The sequence below is a fragment of the Portunus trituberculatus genome, chromosome 40, assembly GCF_017591435.1.
Source record: "Portunus trituberculatus isolate SZX2019 chromosome 40, ASM1759143v1, whole genome shotgun sequence".
NCBI classification, from domain to species: domain Eukaryota; kingdom Metazoa; phylum Arthropoda; class Malacostraca; order Decapoda; family Portunidae; genus Portunus; species Portunus trituberculatus.
Window position 1 is genome coordinate 10595001 of NC_059294.1, and position 13636 is coordinate 10608636.

Here is a 13636-nt window from a genome sequence, read left to right on the forward strand (position 1 = left end):
CAGGTAAGTTGAACACACCATACCTCCACGTACTCATCTACAACTAACTACATACTAACCACATATTATTCTTAGTCTATTGAGATGTTGATTATCACAAGTAAGATTCAGAGAAGCGCACAGTCAAAATCAAACACAAGCGATTCTTTTTCTTTAAGTAATTCCCAGCGGTGAGATGGAACAAACAGGTAAACTAACACACCTGTATTCAAAAGCACCACAGCTACTCATGCTCATCTCTTACACCTGAACACCTGTACAATTTTGGTTTACTTCTGTCTTAATAATCAAAGGTAAATCGGAACTGACAGGTAAAACTAACAACAACAAAAAAATCAAGCTGCCACACCTACACCTTATCTTTCACCTAACACACCTACATAAAGCTCATTTCTATATTAACCCCTTCAGTACTGGGACACATTTTTTTCCCTTGAGATCTGTATACGATTAGACCATTTTTTTTGACATCAGGAAGCATCTATGGAGGTCAAAAGATTAACGGCCAGTCTTCACTATTCTAATCCCATCAAATAAGTTTCTGAAGCTGTTTAAAATCACCAAAATAGTAAGTAGAACGAATATGGAAACGCGTCATGCATGGTAGTTCAGGGGTTAATATTCATCATCGACAAAAGCTGCTGGAATGGACAGGCCCTCGTAAAAACTAACATCACAAATCAAACCTCCTCGTACCCTTCATCTCTTACAAACGGTTAATTTCTGCGTCAATTATCATAAGTCAGTGGAGGGGGAGTAGGGGGTGGGGAAGGGGTAAGAGGGGGATCAGAGTAAACAGAATCAAGGGCCCAGGTATCGAGGAGCCTTCAACCCGCCGCTGCGAACACGACGTGGCGCGAGGGACCAGAAATCTCACGGTAACTGATCGGCACTGGGGGAACGATGAATGTCAAGGCGAGAGACCTGAGGCACACCACCACCACCACCACCACCACCCACCACCACCACCACCGACGACGCCTACGTGTTTCTGAAGGTGGATAGTTGATGAGAGAGAGAGAGAGAGAGAGAGAGAGAGAGAGAGAGAGAGAGAGAGAGAGAGAGAGAGAGAGAGAGAGAGAGAGATTCCGTTTGGCCTCCTGTGTTATCCTTGTTACTGTTGTTGTTGTGATGTTTTTTCCTTCATTTTTTCTCTATGCTATTGTGTCATACGTTGTGTAAAGGCTGAAGGAAACTGGTATATACTGACTGTGTGTGTGTGTGTGTGTGTGTGTGTGTGTGTGTGTGTGTGTGTGTGTGTGTGTGTGTGTGTGTGTGTAACAGTGTATTTATGTGTAGCTTCTAATACTTGTCTGGGCTTCATTATTTTTCTTTGTCTGTCTTGTGCTTCTCTATTTATATCTATTTGTCTATATAAATCCCCCTGCCTATCCGCCTAGTTATCAATATATCTTTATTTTATTCTTTCTCTTCTTTGACTTACTTCTGTTTTATTTTTTATTTTTTTGTCTAGTTATCTGACTGTCTGCTTACCTAATTTTCCATCTATCTACGTATTTATCGAGTTATCTATCTATCTATCTATCTATTTATCTATGTAGGTATCCATCTAGTTCCCTAATGATCTTACCATACACACCTTTTAAATATGTCAGCATGTTTATTTCCGCCCCTTTATCACTTTAATGTAAGAGTTCTGTCCGAAGTCAACAAACACACCAAAGAGGACCTATACTAGAAACGCCAATCTCTTACACAAACACTCGTTCAAAAGCAAGAGTAGAAAAGTGTATATTGAAGTCTTGAACAGTCCTTCTTTAGATATATGTACTCGTATGTGTGTATGTATGTATGTTTTTGTAGGTTTTCATGTACCTCCATCATATTTCTATACAACTCCCTTCACATCATAGAACCCAAACACTAACTCTCCATCTCCTGTCACTATACACTCCTGATTAATTATTAACCCCTTCAGTACCACAACACGTTTTAATATTCATTCTGCTTACTATATGGTGATTTTACACACCTTCAGAAACTTATGTGGGGATTGAAATAGTGAAGACTGTGGCTATTAATCTTCTCTCACCTCCATAGACCCTTCCTAATGTAAACAAAACCGTCTAATTATAACCAAAACTCATGGTAAAAAATGCGTCCCAGTACTGAAGGGGTTAATATGCACGTCACCATCACCCATACCTACGTAGCTCAGACAGTACCCTTCCTTCTTACGGACCAATAAGTCACCTGGTACCTGTCCTTTGGCTTTGTATTCTTATGTATTCTGCCCTCCTCCTCCTCCTCCTCCTCCTCCTCCTTTCGTGGGTCTTAGGAGGGAACAGTTAGGTTAGGAGACGTGGACAGCGGTGTTGACGAGAGGGTAGCGGATGTCTTAATGTCAAGATCGATCGTGTGGTAGGACAAGGAGGAGGAGGAGGAGGAGGAGGAAGGAGGAGGAGGAGGAGGAGGAGGTGGAGGTGGAGGTGGAGGAGGAGGAGGAGGAGGAGGTGGTGGAGGTGGAGGTGGAGGTGGAGGAGGAGGAGGAAGAGGAAGAGGAAGAGGAGGAGGAGGAGGAGGAGAGAGGAGAGAGGGAGGGAGGGGAAAAAAACAGATAACAAAAGACCTACTGACCTATAGTATGATTCTCTCTCTCTCTCTCTCTCTCTCTCTCTCTCTCTCTAGACAGCATGGAAAAAATAGTAAAAATAAGGAATCACGTGTACATATATATATCAATGTTAAAAAAAAAAAAAAAACGAAGGTAGCAATGTCAGGTATGAAAATGGCACTCAAAGACTCGTCATTCCAGTTTTAAAAGATGAAGGTTCGTGGCGGGAAACATTCCATATTCGTCTTGTCCGTGAGGCGAATAAATACCAGTCCTTGAGTTTTAATCTTTTTAATGAGTCCACGCTGCGATTGCCAACCTCCGCTGCTCAACCTTCGACTTCCTTGTCATTACCACTACGAGTACTAGCTAAGTGTTGTGTCTCTATATTCTGTTCTATTCTCATTATAATTTCTTCACACCCTTAACCCCTTCCATACTGGGACGCATTTTTTTATTTGAAGTTGTGTGTGAAATTGGAGAACTTTTTTAACATTAGGAAGGATCTATGGAGGTCACAAGATTAATGGCCAGAGTCTTCACAATTTTAATCCACCACATAAGTTTCTGAAGCTGTATAAAATCACTAAATAGTAAGCAGAATGAATATGGAAACACGTCATGGTACTGAAGAGGTTAACAAATCTCAAGAACATCCAGTAAACCCCGTCAAATATAAGACACACGGGAACCAACGTTTAGAAAATAATATATCACAAGTACACCACATAAAACATTACTGGGAATAACACAAATGTTTAGAAAATGTTTACGAATAAAAAAGTTACAAATATAGAGCGATAAATCCTCATTAGAAACGTCATTAACACGCTGGGCCTGATCTAAAGGTGGCACTCATCAGCGAGGTGTCACGAGGGACCTGTACTGACGTGTGAGTGGGGCGGCCGAGCGAGGAAGTGATCGACAGCAGAGCAAGGGTGACTGATGGATGGCTTTTCTGGGCTGTAAAGTGGTCTCAATTCCATCAAAAAGGTTACTCTAATGCTGTGCGTGTGTGTGTGTGTGTGTGTGTAAGGGAGGGGTGTGTTTCTCTTGGTGTGGATGTGAGAGAGAGAGAGAGAGAGAGAGAGAGAGAGAGAGAGAGAGAGAGAGAGAGAGAGAGAGAGAGAGAGAGAGAGAGAGAGAGAGAGAGAGAGAGAGAGAGAGAGACAGAGACAGAGACAGAGGGACAGAGACAGAGAGAAACAAATTTGAATAAAAAATAACTAAAACCATAGAAAAGAGAAAAAAAACAGTTTAAAAATAGAAAAAATAAAAGAAAAATCAAACTAAGAGAGAAAAAGAAGAAAAAGACCAAGGAAAACAAAAAGAGAAAAGAGAAAAGAGAAAATAAAATATGAAATAAAACACACACACACACACACACACACACACACACACACACACACACACACACACACACACACACACACACACACACACACTGATGCATAAATAAGCGGCACTGGACGAGGCATGAAAAGATAATCAACCCGCGAGTGGTGTTTTAAAGCCACCGTGGATCGTGTTTGCTTGTTCGTTTATTTGCTTTAACACCAGAGAGAGAGAGAGAGAGAGAGAGAGAGAGAGAGAGAGAGAGAGGAGAGGGTGAGGAGATGGACGAGAAGATTGAGATATATGAAGAGAAAGAGGAAAGGTGAAGAGAAGGAGGAAAGGAGAAGAGAAGGAGGAGGAGGAGGAGGAGGAGGAGGAGGAGGAGGAGGAGGAGGAGGAGGAGGAGGAGGAGGAGGAGGAGGAGGAAGAGGAAGAGGAGGAGAAGAAGAAAACGGAGAGAAAAAGAAATATAACAGGAGAAACAAAAACAGAAGAAACAGAAGCAGAACAACAACAACAACAACAACAACAACAACAACAGCAAAAATTAGCCTCATAAACACAAACACAACAATAACTAATCCCATAACCAAGACACCTTCAGTACGTAACAATAAAACTTAACAGAGACATATCCAACACGACTCCTGATGAAGTACATGTGGTGAGGCAGGATAGAACAGCATAAGGCTCCTTCCTCACCCACTTCAGCCCCACCAATCAGAAAGCAAGGTAGGGGGAAGGGGAAAAAAAAGAGGTTTTCAAAGTAGAAGATAAAAGTTAGACAGGGTTAAATTAAAGAGATGTATTGAGGAGGAGGAGGAGGAGGAGGAGGAGGAGGAGGAGGAGGAGGAGGAAGAGGGAGGTAAAGGAAGGATCTTAGAGGAGAGAATAATGGTGAGGAGTGAGGAGGCAAAGTGGCTTGAGTGGGGGAAAGAGAAATCCTGGAAGGGAAAGAGAAGAATTGACTAAATTTACACGGTTTCCTCTCTCTCTCTCTCTCTCTCTCTCTCTCTCTCTCTCTCTCTCTCTCTCCTCACACACACAGTAGCCAAACAACACCTTTATGGTTTTATTTGATTCCCTCACCGCCTCTGTCTGTTCCTCACCCTCCCCTCTCCCCCTCTCCAATGACCTCCTCCCCCAGGCAAGGAAGGGAGAGAGAGAGAGAGAGAGAGGAGGAAAGGGAGGAGAGACACAGGGAAGCAGGACATGAAGACTGAAGGGGAAGTTAGAGAGAGAGAGAGAGAGAGAGAGAGAGAGAGAGAGAGAGAGAGAGAGAGAGAGAGAGAGAGAGAGAGAGAGAGAGAGAGAGAGAGAGAGAGAGAGCACCACCACCAGCACCACCACCACCACTATGTAATCTCTCGCCACGCTCCGCCACACCCCATCACCATTCATCACAGAGCACCTTTCCTACATATTACATACAACAGGTGCATCAGTTAACTAACCATTACACCTGTCCGCTCGCTGCCCAGGTGAGCCCACGTGTCCGAGAGGAGGGGAGGGTAGAGGGGAAGGGTAGAGGTATCTAGGTGTACATTCCCAGGTGGTAATGACCGTGTCCAGAATCGAGTGTTGACAAGTGGTGTTTTTGTTACTGAGTGGTGACAGAACCGTTGTCTTAGTGGTAGTGGCGGTGGTGGTGGTGGTGGTGGTGGTGGTGGAGAGGACAAACAAGAACAAGTAGGGAGTCTGTGCTTGTTACTTTTTCTTCTTCTTTTTCTGTGGTATTTGCTTCTGTACGACAAATTTACTGCTTATTATGGTGAGCCTGGCCTGTGAGAAGTGGTGAGGGAGGAGGAGGAGGAGGAGGAGGAGGAGAAGGTGGTGGAGGAGGAGGAGGAAGAAGGGAGAAGGAGGAAGAGAAGAGGATACGCATAGAAAACGAAGACGACAAAGAGGCGGCAAAGTATGGGACTAAAAAGTGTACATGACAAGAAAGATAAAAGTAGGAATGAACACACACACACACACACACACACACACACAAGAAAAACGAAGAAAAAAACGAGCATGAAAGGAAGTAAAAGGAAGAAAAATACACAAAAAAAGAAGAAAAGCAAAATAAATCGTAAAAAAAAAAGATAAAGAGACCACGGAAAGAAAACGGAGAGCAGGAAAACTAAAGAAAAAATGGGAAACTGGCAAAGTAGATATAAAAGTTGAAAGAAAATGAGTCGCAGGTGATGAAAAATGAAAAATGGAGAGAGAGAGAGAGAGAGAGAGAGAGAGAGAGAGAGAGAGAGAGAGAGAGAGAGAAGTACTAATGGTGGTGAAGAGTGATGAAGTCCTCCCCTCACCACCACCACCATCAGCTACCAGGGTCACAGGGAACAGTTCGCAGTATTGAGGTCACCAGTCACAGATTAGGTCACAGCGACATGCATTCCTCACCTCGAATTAGCACCCTTCTATGACCTTCCCCTCTCCTCCATTCCTCCCTCCTTTCCACCTCACCGTCTACACACTAAAGCAAACTCCCCATCCATCCACCCATCCTCGTCCTCCTCCTACATATCCTTCCCTTCCTTTTCCTTCTCTATAGCCTTCCTTTTTCACCGCCATCCGTCCCTTTCCTCTATAACCTTCTTCCTCCCTTCGCCTCGCCGACCAACCAACAAGTTCCTCCCTCTCCCTCTCTTTCTCCCTCTCCCGCGCATCGCCTCCGGGAACCGTTAGGTCACAACACAAACAACCGTGACCTGAATTGTATATAGCCGCTGTTGTGACCCGGGATTTGCCTCGCACTGGTTATTGGGAACACGTGGTCTGGTGCTCGGTGCTCGGTGCTCAATGCTTATGTCAAGGGTACGCAGGAATGTTGACGAGGAAAGGAATATAGAAAAAAAAAAACAGGGAGAAAGGAAGGAATATAGAAACAAAGGGAGAAAGAAAGGAGTATAGAAAAAAGAGAGAGGAAGGAGTATAGGAACAAAGGGCGAAAGGAGTATAGAAAAAGAGAAAGAAAGGAATATAGAAACAAAGGGAGAAAGAAAGGAATATAAAAAAGGGAGAAAGGAAATTAGAAAAAAAGGGAGAAAAGGTATACTGAACGGAAAGGATGAGAGTTGTGGTGAGGATACAGAAATACATAAGGATGATGGGAAAGGATGTTTTGGTGCTCACGTAAAGGGAAGGGAAAGAGGGAAAAAACAGGATAGAAGAGGGAAAAGAAAAAAAAAAAGGGAGAGAAAACATACACAGAGAAAGAAAAGGAGAAAGATGAGGATGGTGAGAATACAGAAATACAAAGGAATGTTTAAGGTGAAGGAGAGAAAAAAAAAAAAACAGACACCTACAATTCCAAAGCCTTTCCCAACCGTTACATTACACCACACAGCGCCACCACCACCACCACCACAACGCCCACCTCTACCTCACTCACCACTACCAACAACATTCCCACCACCACCACCACCATCATGCTTCCGACATTCCCAGTACCCTCCTCTCCCGCTTCCCTGCCCCCTCCCCCTCATCTCCCTCTGCTTCTCTTCCTAATCCCCAAGAGACGGTTTCTTCTCTCATACCGAGCTCCTTACAAAATCTACTATTGTTTTCCCGTCTCTTCTCCTCCTCCTTCATCTCTTTTCCCCCTCCACCCCCACACCAACCCTCCTCCTCTTCCTCTTCCACGTGGAATGGGAGAAGTACCTTATTCCCTCCTCTTCTTTTTTCCCCTACCTTCATCACACCCCTCCTTTAAACACTTTATACACTTTATTATGTCTACCGGTACAGTTAACACAAATAATTTATACATGCAGCACGTCAAGTACACAGCTCATATATAAGCAAGGCCTTTTGCGATGTACTTAAACAACTATAAAACATTAAAAGTAATTGCAATGTAGCATCTTCCTTTTATCTACACATGTCCTCTGTTTACATCTGTCTTTTTTTTTATGTTATGGCCTACAGTGCCTGTCGGTATACTCGAGAAGTATGTATGGAAAGTGCTGTTCACGTTCCACCATTAGTGCCGCAAGCAATTTTATTTATAGTGGTACCCATATTAGGCCCCATATCACCACCCAAGTGTATCTTTGGTGTAACCATCTAGAACATGGGTATCATAGTGACATGTAGGCAACTTTAAACCACTCGACAAATGGCAAAGTTTGAAGACGGTATGTGGTGGGATATGAACGTACACGTGGATATCTGCCCGATCCCACGCTCCCAACCTTATCCACTATGCCATCATCTCCCTCCTGTGTTTTCTTCTATTTATTATGTGCTTCTCCTAGTCTAATCTCACCTGTTCTAACCTAACCTAACTTAACATGAACCAATCTAACGTAACTTAACCTGGTATATGAGTAAACTAGCCTGACATGACCTAACGTAACCTTACTTTAATCTAACCTGACCTAACCTAACTTTATCGAAACCCAACTATACCTTACCAAATCTAAACTATCCTATACTTCATCTAACTGTCTAACAACATAACCGAACTTAACTTTACCGAACCTAACCCAGTTTAACCTAACCAAACTTGACCTTGTAAATAATAGCATAACATAACACTGCCTATACCATAACCTGACCTGTTAACACCATGCTTTCTATCTTCCGCCATACAGTAACACATATCTCATCACTCCATTACTATCTACAACATTCCTTCAAGCACTCCCTCTTTATTCTTTCATTCCTTCCTTCAATTCACCCGCCATCTCTTTCTCGTTCCTTCCCTCCGTCCCTTCCTACCCTCCTCTTACAGGGCCTCGAAAAATAGCCCAACATTCTCAGCATTGGACTCTCTAAATAAAACGCTGACAGCCACAGAAAGCAGGCGCGGTGTGAGGCTAATGAAGAGGAAGTGAGAACGAGGACAGGAGGAGGAGGAGGAGGAGGAGGAGGAGGAGGAGGAGGAGGAGGAGGAGGAGGAGGAGGAGGAGGAGGAGGAGACGAAGGGCTGACAGGCATACACTGGGAGAACGAAAACGAGAGAGAGAGAGAGAGAGAGAGAGAGAGAGAGAGAGAGAGAGAGAGAGAGAGAGAGAGAGAGAGAGAGAGAGAGAAGGATAGGATGAAGGAGAGAAAACAAGTGAAAAGGAAAAGAGACATAAAAAAAAGAAAAAAAGGTGCAATATTGATGAGAAAGGAGAGAAAAGTGAGAGAAAGAAACACAGACAAAAAAAAAATCTGAAGGATAGGATGAAGAAGAGATGAGAAAGAGAGATAGGGAAAAGTTAGGGAGAAGGGAGAAGTTAGGGAGAGGGAGAAGTCAGGGTGAAGGAGGGAAGAGAGGAGCGAGGGACAGGTAACGGTTAGGGTCTCATGTTACCAGGTCAACCAGGGTTACGCAGACACGTAATGACTTTCCCACGCGGGCTCCCGATACCTGCCCTGTCCTGTACGCCATGTGGGTCACCTGAGGGAGGGTCCAAGGGGGGCCGAAAGAGAGGAAGAAGGGGTGAGTGTTGGGTGGGAAGGTGTGAGATCTCGAGAACACAGCAGCGGGTCAGGTTAAGTTAGGCTAAGCGCAGTAGAGTACGTGTTTTGTTTTTGTCTTTCTTTGTTCTTATGTGATTTATTGTTTGTTATGTCTCTCTCTCTCTCTCTCTCTCTCTCTCTCTCTCTCTCTCTCTCTCACACGTTCCCTTTTCCCTCTGCTCTTCCATTCCATTCTCTCTCTCTCTCTCTCTCTCTCTCTCTCTCTCTCTCTCTCTCGCAAATATTCCAATACCATCGAACAAAAGAAGTCATTAATTAAACCTTACTTCTTAAATTAACCCTTTTGTCACTTTATTTTCTATTATTGGCAAGCACCTGAATGGCCACCGCTACGTGAAATCCTCTTGTAATCCTTCGTGAAGAGAAAAAAATAACTAAAGAAAATCCTATAAAGAAATAATCCTCGTCTTATTTTCCCTCCCACTCGTAGATAACCTCTATCTTCCCTCTTCTCTTTCCCTTCCCGCTGCTTCCCTTCCTCGGCCAGCCCTTCCTCTCCCTACCCTCGTATATACAGTTGACTCAGCCTCTTCGTCCACCTTGCTCAAGTAAATGTTTAAAGAGGACACATTTGTGGTCTGTGCGACGAGCCCTTTTTTCTTCCCCCCTCTCTCTCTCTCTCTCTCTCTCTCTCTCTCTTTCCTTCTTACTTTTTTTAATGCGTTGGGACCCCCGTTAGTATAGGCCTGAGGGTGTGGCGTCGCGGTGTTGTGTGTCGCAATAGCCACATTGATGCCACTATGCTACACCGCGCCACGCCATGCCACGCCACGCCACGCCACGCCACGCCACGCTGCTACGATACAGCTGCGTAGTGTGAGAAATAAAAAAAAAAACACACACGACCTACCGCTCTGTACAACGTTATCACATTACGAACTTTTTTTTTGTAAGAATATGTAATCTCTCTCTCTCTCTCTCTCTCTCTCTCTCTCTCTCTCTCTCTCTCGCATTTTTTCAGGCCTCATGAGAATTTTTAACAAATTTTGAAAAATGCCATAATTTTCAGATAAGTAAATCTGTAACTAGTTCTTCATGTTTTTCATTACAAACTTTTCCTCTCAGCATTTGATGCTCTGAGATATACTAAACAAATCAATGGTCACACATTTTCCATTTAGGCGTTAAGATTTTTTGGCAAATTTTTGAACTTGTCACAATTTTTAAACAAGATAAACTGTAGCTAGGTTTCATGCTTTTCATTATAAACTTATCCTTTTAACCCCCCAGATGCAGATTTCGACAAGTGAATTCTAGACATGTCCGGGAAGATCTGAACGTATGGCAACCTTATCATAATTGGTTCACCTAACAACCGAAAGCCTAGTCATGACATACAACCAGACTAAAAGAATCATACGTTAGAATGTTGTCACCTATGCCTCACCTGCCCATCTGTGGTGTCACGAAGTACAAGTAGCCAGGGTGGGTATGGCCCTCACACATATCCGCTTGAAAATGTTTGTTTACTACTATTGCGCATGTGCAGCTATTGTTTTAACGCTGCTCGCGGCTACTGAACGGCACAGCATACCACCTACTGAGTACTATAATAGCAAGAATACTACCGTAAGTCTTTCCTTGCTTAGTATATATACTGCAGTATGCAAATAAAATGCAGTTTTATCTTATGCGTTGATAAAAATTCTAAAAGATTTTAAGATAACTCTTCTACGAGGAATTCTCTCTCTCTCTCTCTCTCTCTCTCTCTCTCTCTCTCTCATATTACTGTTGTCACGCTTCAAAAGTGTCAGTGTGGTTTAAAAGTGCTTAAACTAGGATTATTTGGTGTTAAGTTGCTATTTCCTGGCTCACTATTTAAGTAAAAATTGGCTTGAGAGAGAGAGAGAGAGAGCATGCGGTGAATTTCCAGTTAGTCCCATGGAGGATATTCGTTCCCTGGGGCGTGGACCCAAGTACCCTGCTGGAGGGAGCGAGGGTGTGAATGCTTGCTTGCTCATCACTTTTGGACTAATGGCTCGAGGGGGGAACAAACGGAAGGTTCAAGTAACTGTCCCTCTTGATCATTACCGCGACGAGAGAGAGAGAGAGAGAGAGAGAGAGAGAGAGAGTGGAGGGGGGTTATACATGGCAGTACCAATAAACTACACTACAAGGATACAGCAGATGCCTAACAATGATGCCTAACAGTAACAATGCTTAATCTCTTAGAAATTCCGAACTTTCTGCAATAAGTACAGATAACCTAATATATTTTCATCATATTTAAGATCCAGTTTCTCCCTACCTCCTTTTAAATCTTACTTCATAAAACGCGAGCACGGCATTTCGTCGTCTTATGATAACTAACTTTCAGGATAATGATCGTCACTACTTTACACCTCCCTGCAGTCTTTACCATGTAAACTGAACATTTATCATATAGTGTTGCCTTAATTCAGTGTGGGTTACTTTGGGGCGGTGGCGACAGAGAAAATGTACGGCAAGAGGATGTGAAGACGTGAAGATGGTGTGTAATTCACCCAGCCAGTCTTCTCCATTACGGAGCGAGTTCAGAGCTCATAGACCGATCCAGGGCCCATTGAATTATATATAATTCAATGGGCCCTGGACCGATCTTCGGGTAGGACTGAGACCACAACACACTTCACACACCGGGAAAGCGAGGCCACAACCCCTCGAGTTACATCCCGTACCTATTTACTGCTAGGTGAACAGGGGCCACACATTAAGAGGTTTGCCCATTTGCCTCGCCGCACCGGGACTCGAACCCGGCCCTCTCGATTGTGAGTCGAGCGGTGTGTGTGTGTGTGTGTGTGTGTGTGTGTGTGTGTGTGTGTGTTTCACTGTTTGATCTGCTGCTGCAGTCTCTGATGAGACAGCCAGACGTTACCCTACGGAACGAGCTCAGAGCTCATTATTTCCGATCTTCGGATAGGCCTGAGATACAACTATCGTTTCCTGGTCACCCCAGCCAGCCTTCCTCATTTTACGGAGCGAGCTCAGAGCTCATAGACCGATATTTTGGGTAGCACTGAGAATCTCAGGGCCGTTTCTAGCTTTGTGGGAGGCTCTAGGCAAGATGATGTTTGGGGGGGCCCTGGATTTCAATTTTTCGTCGGAGCCCCTGGGTGACTTAGGAAATTTAAGTTTTCCAAGCTACCCTGGGGGCCCCCTGGTGGCTTGGGGGCCCTAGGCAATTGCCTTGTCCACCTATAGCTAGAAACGGCCCTGACTGAGATGGTGTGTGTGTGTGTGTGTGTGTGTGTCGAGCCTCGGCTGCTTGGAGTCACAGCACAACCTGGCAGGATGGTAGGAATAGTGACGTGTTGATAATAGGAGTAAAAGCAACAACAACAACAACAACAATTCCTCCTCCTCCTCCTCCTCCTCCTCCTCCTCCTCCTACTACTACTACTACTACTACTACTACTACTACTAGCACACACACACACACACATACACACAAATGACTGCATGGAAACGCCTTGACCCTTGAGGGAAGAAAAGAGGACATTTTGCGGGATGATGCAGGAGCCGGGCGTGCCCAACAATAGGCTTCTTACTGGCGTGGTGTTTGTGCAAGCCGCGGGCCACGCCACTCTCTTTCTCTACCTTGTTGAGTCACCAACAACAGCACTACCGAGGGACAGCGGAATCAACATGCAGCAGTGAGTGGTGAGATGTAATGACCCACGAACCCGTTGAGCGGCACCCTGGACTGATGCTTCATAGTGGCAGACTCGACTCAGTAAAGTCGTCTGCATATCATGAAGCGTACTTGTCTCTACTTACCGCATCCATGCTGTATAATGACCATTCACTCGGCAGCATAACACAATCGTACCACTGCAAGATTCAACACATAGGCACGCTCTTGATGCCTGTTCTTCCACCGTTATCATTACCATTGCCGCTGGAGAAGGCAACACGTGCACCACCTGGGCAGTCGAGGCGGCAGACAGATGGCGGAGGTGGCGTGCGAAACCCTCGAGCTGCGAAAATACTGGCGATTTGACCCTCTGCCTGGCGACTTAATTCTGCACTTGTGCACCCCGCGGCGTAAGTTATTTTCTCATGATAAACATGCCAAAATATTGATCCAGCCATTATTATTATTATTATTATTATTATTATTATTATTATCTTTATTATCATTATCATTGTTATTATAATGCACTATTATCATTATTATTAACGTTTATGTTTATACCTGCTATTACATTGTCTTGTACTTATATCTGTATCTTTGTATGTATTTACTTACCTATTTATCTATCTATCTATCTATCC

General features: G+C 44.1%; 1 long non-coding RNA gene across 1 annotated transcript in view; it reads right to left on the minus strand.

The window, feature by feature from the left end:
• LOC123516028 overlaps positions 1 to 10843 on the minus strand; it is a 21147-nt gene extending 10304 nt beyond the window's left edge. The window contains exon 1 of the long non-coding RNA XR_006678063.1: positions 10770 to 10843. This is a non-coding gene — a long non-coding RNA (uncharacterized LOC123516028). The remainder of the gene's footprint in view (positions 1 to 10769) is intronic.
• Between the last annotated feature and the right edge of the window lie 2793 nt (positions 10844 to 13636).